We start from the raw sequence: 8,098 nt of genomic DNA, 5'->3' as shown, positions 1-8,098 counted from the left end.
TGCGCTGTCATTCATACTCCTCCATGTGTATCGTAGCGCACACACTACTTCAAATTATTCTGCAGAGCTAGTCACTATTTTCCTCCCCACAGAATTAATGAGTTAAATGTAACCATGCATAGCAGTTTAATCATTACCTGCAGCGTGTTCATGTGGAAGTCAGGTGCTCTGAAAGAGGATTATTCTGCAGTGTCACATGGGTATCAGTTATATCAGTGACAAAACCTTCAACTGTTGTGTGCTGAGACTCCCTCGGCTTTATTCAGGAGAGACATCGGGAGAAATGATCACGTTCTGAAAAACAATAAACTTCAGCATGCTCACTTAATAATGTTGGGTTAAAAATAACCCAACGAGTAACCCAACTATGGGGTTGTATAGTGGTATAATATATAATTAGTAAATATATATAATTGTGTACATGATACAACACATGAATTCAAAGCCTATGAAAATGTGTAACCCAACGCTTGGGTTAAAAAAATAACCCAAGGTCTTTTTTTTACTGTATACTTATAAAAAAGTACTAATTATGGAAATAATATACTTTAAAATAATATACTTAAATGTGAACTGAATACGGAAATCAAAGTATTTACATAAGTGTGTGTTTCGGATGTTATTTGCAGTTAAATGCGATTAGTGCCTTTTGGACCCACTTAAGTAAATCTTAATATGTAATTTCATAATTACGTCTGTGAAATAGTTATAGTGACAAGCATTTATGAAAAACTACAATATACTTTAATAAAACGTATTAAATATATTTGTAATTACACATTTGTAATTTGCAATTTTGTGCTTTTAAAATATATTAGCGTGTAATATCAATATCAAAATATATAATATAGTGTTTATAAAATACAGTTATAATCAAGTACTTTACATGTGCTTAGTGTCAACATGTCAAAATAAGTGCACTTCTTAAAAGCATGACAAAAGATTAAAACAATTTAAAATGCACAAGTAGAACTTTTAATTGGACACTATCATGAGAAAGTGCTCTTTTTAAAGGTGTTCTTAAGTGTGTTCAGAAACACATGAAAGTGTGCGCTCTTTAAGTGCACTTTTACTTCATTAAAATATTATTCTATGAATTAAGAATTAATTCCACGACTTATTAATTAAGGCCCTGTTTACACGAGAACGCTCGCGGGTAAAAACGTAAAAATATTTGATCAGATGTGCCTTTCGTTTAGACGGCGACGGCGTTTTTGGGGCTTAAAAACGCAAAAAAGTGAAACCACCCTCCAGAGTGGAAATCTTAAAAACGCTCCACCGTCGCGTTTCCGTCTAAACGGTAAAAACGCAAAAGTCTGCTAGACAGTGAAGGCACCGATCAGTGCTTCACATTGCCACCTAGCCGCCTGGAGTGCATACTACATTGAATTTCACACACTTTTGCGTCACCATATGCACGCAGATTTCCCCCCCCCCCCCATAACGCTCGTCTAAACGCAGAATAAAAAGTGATCACTTTTGCGTTTTCTCTTCAGATCGTTTCCGTGTAAACGTAGCCTAATTCCCTTGTTTTAGTAAATCGTGGCCATGCTGAACTCATTTGTTCCCTTATTTTGATTTACCTAAAACAAGGGAACAAATTATTACAAAGTGGCCATGATTTAGTCAAACGAGGGAATTAATTAGTTAAACATGCTGACGTATTAGTAAGCCGTGGGAACAAATTGTTTATTCGTGGCCATGATATAGCCTACATATTTTTCCCGCATGTCATGTGCTCCGTAATCTGCAAGTTTTTTTCTTTTTTTTTCCTTTTTTTAAAAAGACTTTTAAAGTCCCCCTCTAGTCAATAATTGTATCCCTTAAACTCATCTTTGATCACCAAAATGCCATATTTAAATGTTTTTAAACGCCTTAAAATATCTTGATTGTAACTCGACACCCTTGCCTCATTTAGTATGCGCGGCTCTATAAATATGCAAATGAGCCCCGCCTCCACTCACTCACTCAGCTCAGAGATCCACTGGTTGACGATCACACGTTGATCTGATTGGTTACAAGGTAGTTTGTGACGTCAGAAACACCAGCGATTTCAAAGCATGTGTTTGAGACTGTCTTTGGTTCACTGCAGTTTTAAGGAGGAAATACTCAGCAATGCTGTCGACTTATGAACTGGTTTGTCTTAAAGCAAATTAAAAACACCACATAGACACATAAACTACATTAAAAGCTGGATTTACACCACAGGGGGACTTTAAGAGACACTACACGTGCACATGTAACAGAAGTAAGTGCACTTCTCTCCCCCAGGGTCAGAAAGAAGCCGTAAATCATGCCTGTTGTTGACTTTGGGTTCCTGTCAAAATGTTGGAAAACATTACTTTTAACACCAAAAACACTAACTTTTAAAAAAATGATTATGGAAAGTAATGCATTACTTACTTTTGCATGTCTTTTTGGGTCTGGGTCTCATTTCCCTCTGGATGTTGGGGTTGTTAAAGCTGTGTGGGATAGTTAGTTTGTCGTGTCCCATCCAGCAGGAGATGTTGAGGCTTTGAGACTGAAGGCTGCGGAGTGAAGACAGCTTCACTGATTATGAAGAGAACGTTGAGTTTCTGTTATGGATCTGTGAAGGAGGACTCAAATGCAGGATGACAATTAACAGCTTTATTGACAAACAGATGACACGACGAGGTGGGAGAAGGTAGCAATCCAAACAATAGGTAGAGATGAGACAGTGACAACAGCAGAGCAGCAGATGTAATGAGGTATCCGTGGGCTGGAGTGAAGATATGGCAGATCAGAGTGAGACCAGAGGTAACCAGCTAAAGCCAGACAGGAACTTCTACAGCTTGACTTCTTACAGCTTGACACTCAGGTATCTCAGGCTCAGAACAGGGCTGCTTGCTGGACAGGACAGGACTGGAACAGGGAAACAAGACAGAGCCAATGGCAGTAAACAGAGCACTAACAAACTTCTACAACAAAACACTAACGACTTAAGAGGAACGATACTGAGACACAGTAGTACTCTGAAGTACAACATTTAACGAACTGGCAAACACAAGAGGGAAAGAGCAAACATATAAAGGGAGCTAGGAACATGAGGAACAGGTGAGCACACTCAGACAAACAAGGACTTAACGAGACAACAGGTGCCAACACTCAAACAAGGACTCAACTAAACAAGGGGGCGTGGTAACAGGAAACAAGGAGGAAGGGACAGAGGAGCACATGGCAAACACAAACAAAGACACAACCATGTGTTAAAACACAACGTAAACATAGAAACATTAAACAGAGACAAGACAGACAATGCTGCCAGGGCAGAACCCTGACAGTACCCCCCCTCTAAAGGACGCCTCCAGGCGTCCAAAACAGGCAGAGACCATGGAGAGAACAACTGGGGGGGAGGGAAGGGCATAGACATGGAAGTCCCAAACTGACCAGGGAACACAAAAGGTGGCATATGGCAGGTGGGAACAGAACCGGGGAAAAGATTAGGAGCTGAGGGAGACATGGGAACTTGATATGGGGCACTTTGGGGATCAGGAACTGGCCTAGCTGGTCTGGGCTTCCAAGGGGGCTTGACAGACCTGGGGGCAAAGACAGGGCTGGTAGGGTCAGGGAAGGTCTTGGGAACAGGTAAGGGGAGTGACTCGGGGACGCCCTCCTGGGCTGTGCAGACATGTACGGGGACTGACTCGGGGACACCCTCCTGGGCTGTGCAGACGTGCACGGGGACGCCCTCCTGGGCTGTGCAGACATGCACGGGGACTGACTCAGGGACACCCTCCTGGGCTGTGCAGACGTGCACGGGGACGCCCTCCTGGGCTGTGCAGACATGCACGGGGACTGACTCAGGGACGCCCTCCTGGGCTGTGCTGACGTGCACGGGGACACCTTCCTGGGCTATGCAGACGTGCACGGGGACACCCTCCCGGGTTGTGCACTCTGGAGCAGCTGGCTTGGAAACAGTGCTTCTTGTAGCACCAGCAGGGTCAGGGACAGCACCTTCTGTAGCTTCAGCGGGCTTTGGGACAGCACCTCTTGTAGCATCAGCGGGCGCTGGGACAGCGCTTTCAGTCGCATCAGCGGACTCTGGGACAGCGCTTTCAGTCGCATCAGCGGACTCTGGGACAGCGCTTTCAGTCGCATCAGGGGACTCTGGGACAGCGCTTTCAGTAGCACCTGCGGGCTCTGGGACAGCGCTTTCAGTAGCACCTGCGGGCTCTGGGACAGCGCTTTCAGTTGCATCTGCGGGCTCTGGGACAGCGCTTTCAGTAGCACCTGCGGACTCTGGGACAGCGCTTTCAGTCGCACCTGCGGGCTCTGGGACAGCGCTTTCAGTAGCACCTGCGGGCTCTGGGACAGCGCTTTCAGTTGCATCTGCGGGCTCTGGGACAGCGCTTTCAGTAGCATCTGCGGGCTCTGGGACAGCGCTTTCAGTTGCATCAGCGGACTCTGGAACAGCGCTTTCAGATGCATCAGCGGACTCTGGAACAGCGCTTTCAGATGCATCAGCGGACTCTGGGACAGCGCTTTCAGTTGCATCAGCGGGCTCAGGAAACGCCCTCTCTGTAGCGGCAGCGGGCTCGGGAAACGCCCTCTCTGTAGCGGCAGCGGGCTCGGGACTCTGGAACAGCGCTTTCAGATGCATCAGCGGACTCTGGAACAGCGCTTTCAGATGCATCAGCGGACTCTGGGACAGCGCTTTCAGTTGCATCAGCGGGCTCAGGAAACGCCCTCTCTGTAGCGGCAGCGGGCTCGGGAAACGCCCTCTCTGTAGCGGCAGCGGGCTCGGGAAACGCCCTCTCTGTAGCGGCAGCGGGCTCGGGAAACGCCCTCTCTGTAGCGGCAGCGGGCTCGGGAAACGCCCTCTCTGTAGCGGCAGCGGGCTCGGGAAATGCCCGCTCATTAACAGCGGTGGGCTCAGTTAACGCCCTCTCAACAGCAGGCTTGGGACTAGTGGACACGACAGGATTAACAGGCATCTCTAGGATCTTGACAAGACTAGTTAGAAGTTCAGATAAAGCCTCTGCAGCAATGACAATAGGCATCTTGGGACTGGGATCAGTAAACATAACAGGACTGGTAGAGGTTGTCTCGGCGGGAATGACATCGCTTATCAATGGCATGGGAATAGAACTCACTTGGCTTGACACCTCACAAACCACTGGATCTGGGGCTTGGGAATGGAGAAATGTAGACTGTTCAGCACGTACCCTTCTCTTCTTCCTCTTACGACGAGCTGATACTGCTTGCTGGGCTGTTTCTGTAGTATCTGTAGCCAACTCGGCCAACCCAGGCGGAGAAGCAGTAACCCTCGTAGAATCAGCACTGACTGAAACAGATTGAGCAGGCTCTGAAGAGACAGGATAGTTCTCGTTAGTAACAGGGAAAACAGAGGTTAAGTCGACAGACTCAGAGATGACTGGAACAGGCGTAATTGACTGAGGGAAGACAGCGGTTGACTTGGCTGTGTCATGAAGAACAGAAGGAGACTCAGATCTTGAAGTGACCGGGAGTGACACAATTCTCTGAGAGATGACTACGGTGGATCTGACAGTGTCTTGACTAACAGACCGTAACTCCGATCTTGGAGTGACTGGGGCTGGCGTGATTGTCTGAGAGGTGACAGCGGTTAATTTGACTAAGTCTTGAATAACAGTTAGTGACTCAGATCTTGAATTGACTGGCGTTATTGTCTGAGAGGTGATAGCAATTGATTTGGCTGTAGCTTGAATAACAGATAGTGAGTCAGATCTGGAAGTAATTGGCATAGTTGACTGAGAGATGACAGCAGTTGACTTAGCTGTGTCTTGAACAGATAGTGAGTCAGCTCTTGAAGTGATTGGCATAGTTGACTGAGAGATGACAGCAGTTGACTTAGCTGTCTCTTGAATAACAGATAGTGAGTCAGATCTTGAAGTGATTGGGACTGACCTGGATTTCTGAGAAGTGGTGGGGGTTGGTTTGACTGGCTCTGAGGTTGATGTGGTAAACTGGACTGCCCTATTCCGTCTGGATCTCAGTCTCCTAGTAGAAGCCAAAGGAGGATCATAGATGTGACGAGACAGGCGGGGAAAGTTGAAGGCAGATGCAGGTGGGCTTGGTGGCATTCCCCACTTACTGCGATTACCAAGGTAACTAACGAAACCCCAGAAATCCAGAATATGAAGAGAATCCATCTCCCATGCAGGCAAGGGGTCATCCAGGCAGGAGTTAAATATATGCTTGAGAGCAGCATCATTATAATCTAGCCCCCTAGACCAGGTCCAAAACATCTGGGCAAAACCCCCAACTCCTAAGCCATCCTGGCGAAGAGCAGTGAGACTACGATGACGGGCCATTCTCTCTTGCATGTTGGCAGGTGGCAGGACCTTGATGCTCATCCTGCTGAGTCCTGTAGTGGCCAGTTCGTTCTGTTATGGATCTGTGAAGGAGGACTCAAATGCAGGATGACAATTAACAGCTTTATTGACAAACAGATGACACGACGAGGTGGGAGAAGGTAGCAATCCAAACAATAGGTAGAGATGAGACAGTGACAACAGCAGAGCAGCAGATGTAATGAGGTATCCGTGGGCTGGAGTGAAGATATGGCAGATCAGAGTGAGACCAGAGGTAACCAGCTAAAGCCAGACAGGAACTTCTACAGCTTGACTTCTTACAGCTTGACACTCAGGTATCTCAGGCTCAGAACAGGGCTGCTTGCTGGACAGGACAGGACTGGAACAGGGAAACAAGACAGAGCCAATGGCAGTAAACAGAGCACTAACAAACTTCTACAACAAAACACTAACGACTTAAGAGGAACGATACTGAGACACAGTAGTACTCTGAAGTACAACATTTAACGAACTGGCAAACACAAGAGGGAAAGAGCAAACATATAAAGGGAGCTAGGAACATGAGGAACAGGTGAGCACACTCAGACAAACAAGGACTTAACGAGACGACAGGTGCCAACACTCAAACAAGGACTCAACTAAACAAGGGGGCGTGGTAACAGGAAACAAGGAGGAAGGGACAGAGGAGCACATGGCAAACACAAACAAAGACACAACCATGTGTTAAAACACAATGTAAACATAGAAACATTAAACAGAGACAAGACAGACAATGCTGCCAGGGCAGAACCCTGACAGTTTCGCCATGTTATACTTCTTCTGTACTACGGTATGGAGAATTGCATTTATGCACATTAACCTGTACTTTGGAACAACATGTGTTGTATTTAAATCAGTGCTGGGCAACAATTAATCGTGATTAATCACATCCAAAATATAATTATTTATAATTATTGTGTATAATTATTTTGTATACATAAATACACACACATGCATGTATATATTTAAGAAAAATGCAAATTATATATACAAATTTATATTTATATATAATACAAATTATGAATATATATACAGTATATACATGCATATGTGTGTGTATTTATATATACAAAATAATTATACACAGTACACACATATGTAAACACAAACTTTTATTTTGGATGCGTTGCCCAGCACTAATTTAAATGTGCTTTAACTTGAGAATTGAAAGGGCAGTGCTTTAGTTGACTGATGCACCACTTGTGAAGACTTCAGGCAGAACTCAACGAACACAGAAAGCATAACTTCCACAGACTGCCAAGTACTCAACATGAGCATTCAGGTGGTTTTCTCTCTCTCTCTGAACCCTTTCACACAGCAAACGCCCCCTTTCACCCCATTCTCAACATCCCGGGCTTTACGTGTCTCCGGGACCCGCGAGCGCTAATGACTCCTCTGGCACATTACTGATGGATGTGTATTTATAAAGGAGACAGATAAGCACTAGCAGAGGCTCGACGCCGGACAGTTTCACTCAACGGGCCGTCCAGTGGGCATGAAGGAGCGAAGCCAAGCCTCGGGCGCAGGTGAGCTCAGCTCATGCACATTACACAGCGTGTGAGGAACTGTACGGGCCTGTACGTACACACTCGTCTGGCCCCGCTCCAGACACCCTTACACAGTATTTGCCCTCAACTTCGGCTGGTTTATTTACTCTGGAGGAATATTTTCCCTGAACAACTCACAAGCTTAGTGTTTGGCAAATACACCCCGCACATGAAATATGGACAGCATGGCTCAGGCCA

Source organism: Leuciscus leuciscus, assembly GCF_965113295.1.
Source record: "Leuciscus leuciscus genome assembly, chromosome: 17".
NCBI lineage: Eukaryota > Metazoa > Chordata > Actinopteri > Cypriniformes > Leuciscidae > Leuciscus > Leuciscus leuciscus.
The sequence above is the reverse complement of the archived record's forward strand: the minus strand, read 5'-3'. Positions refer to the sequence as shown.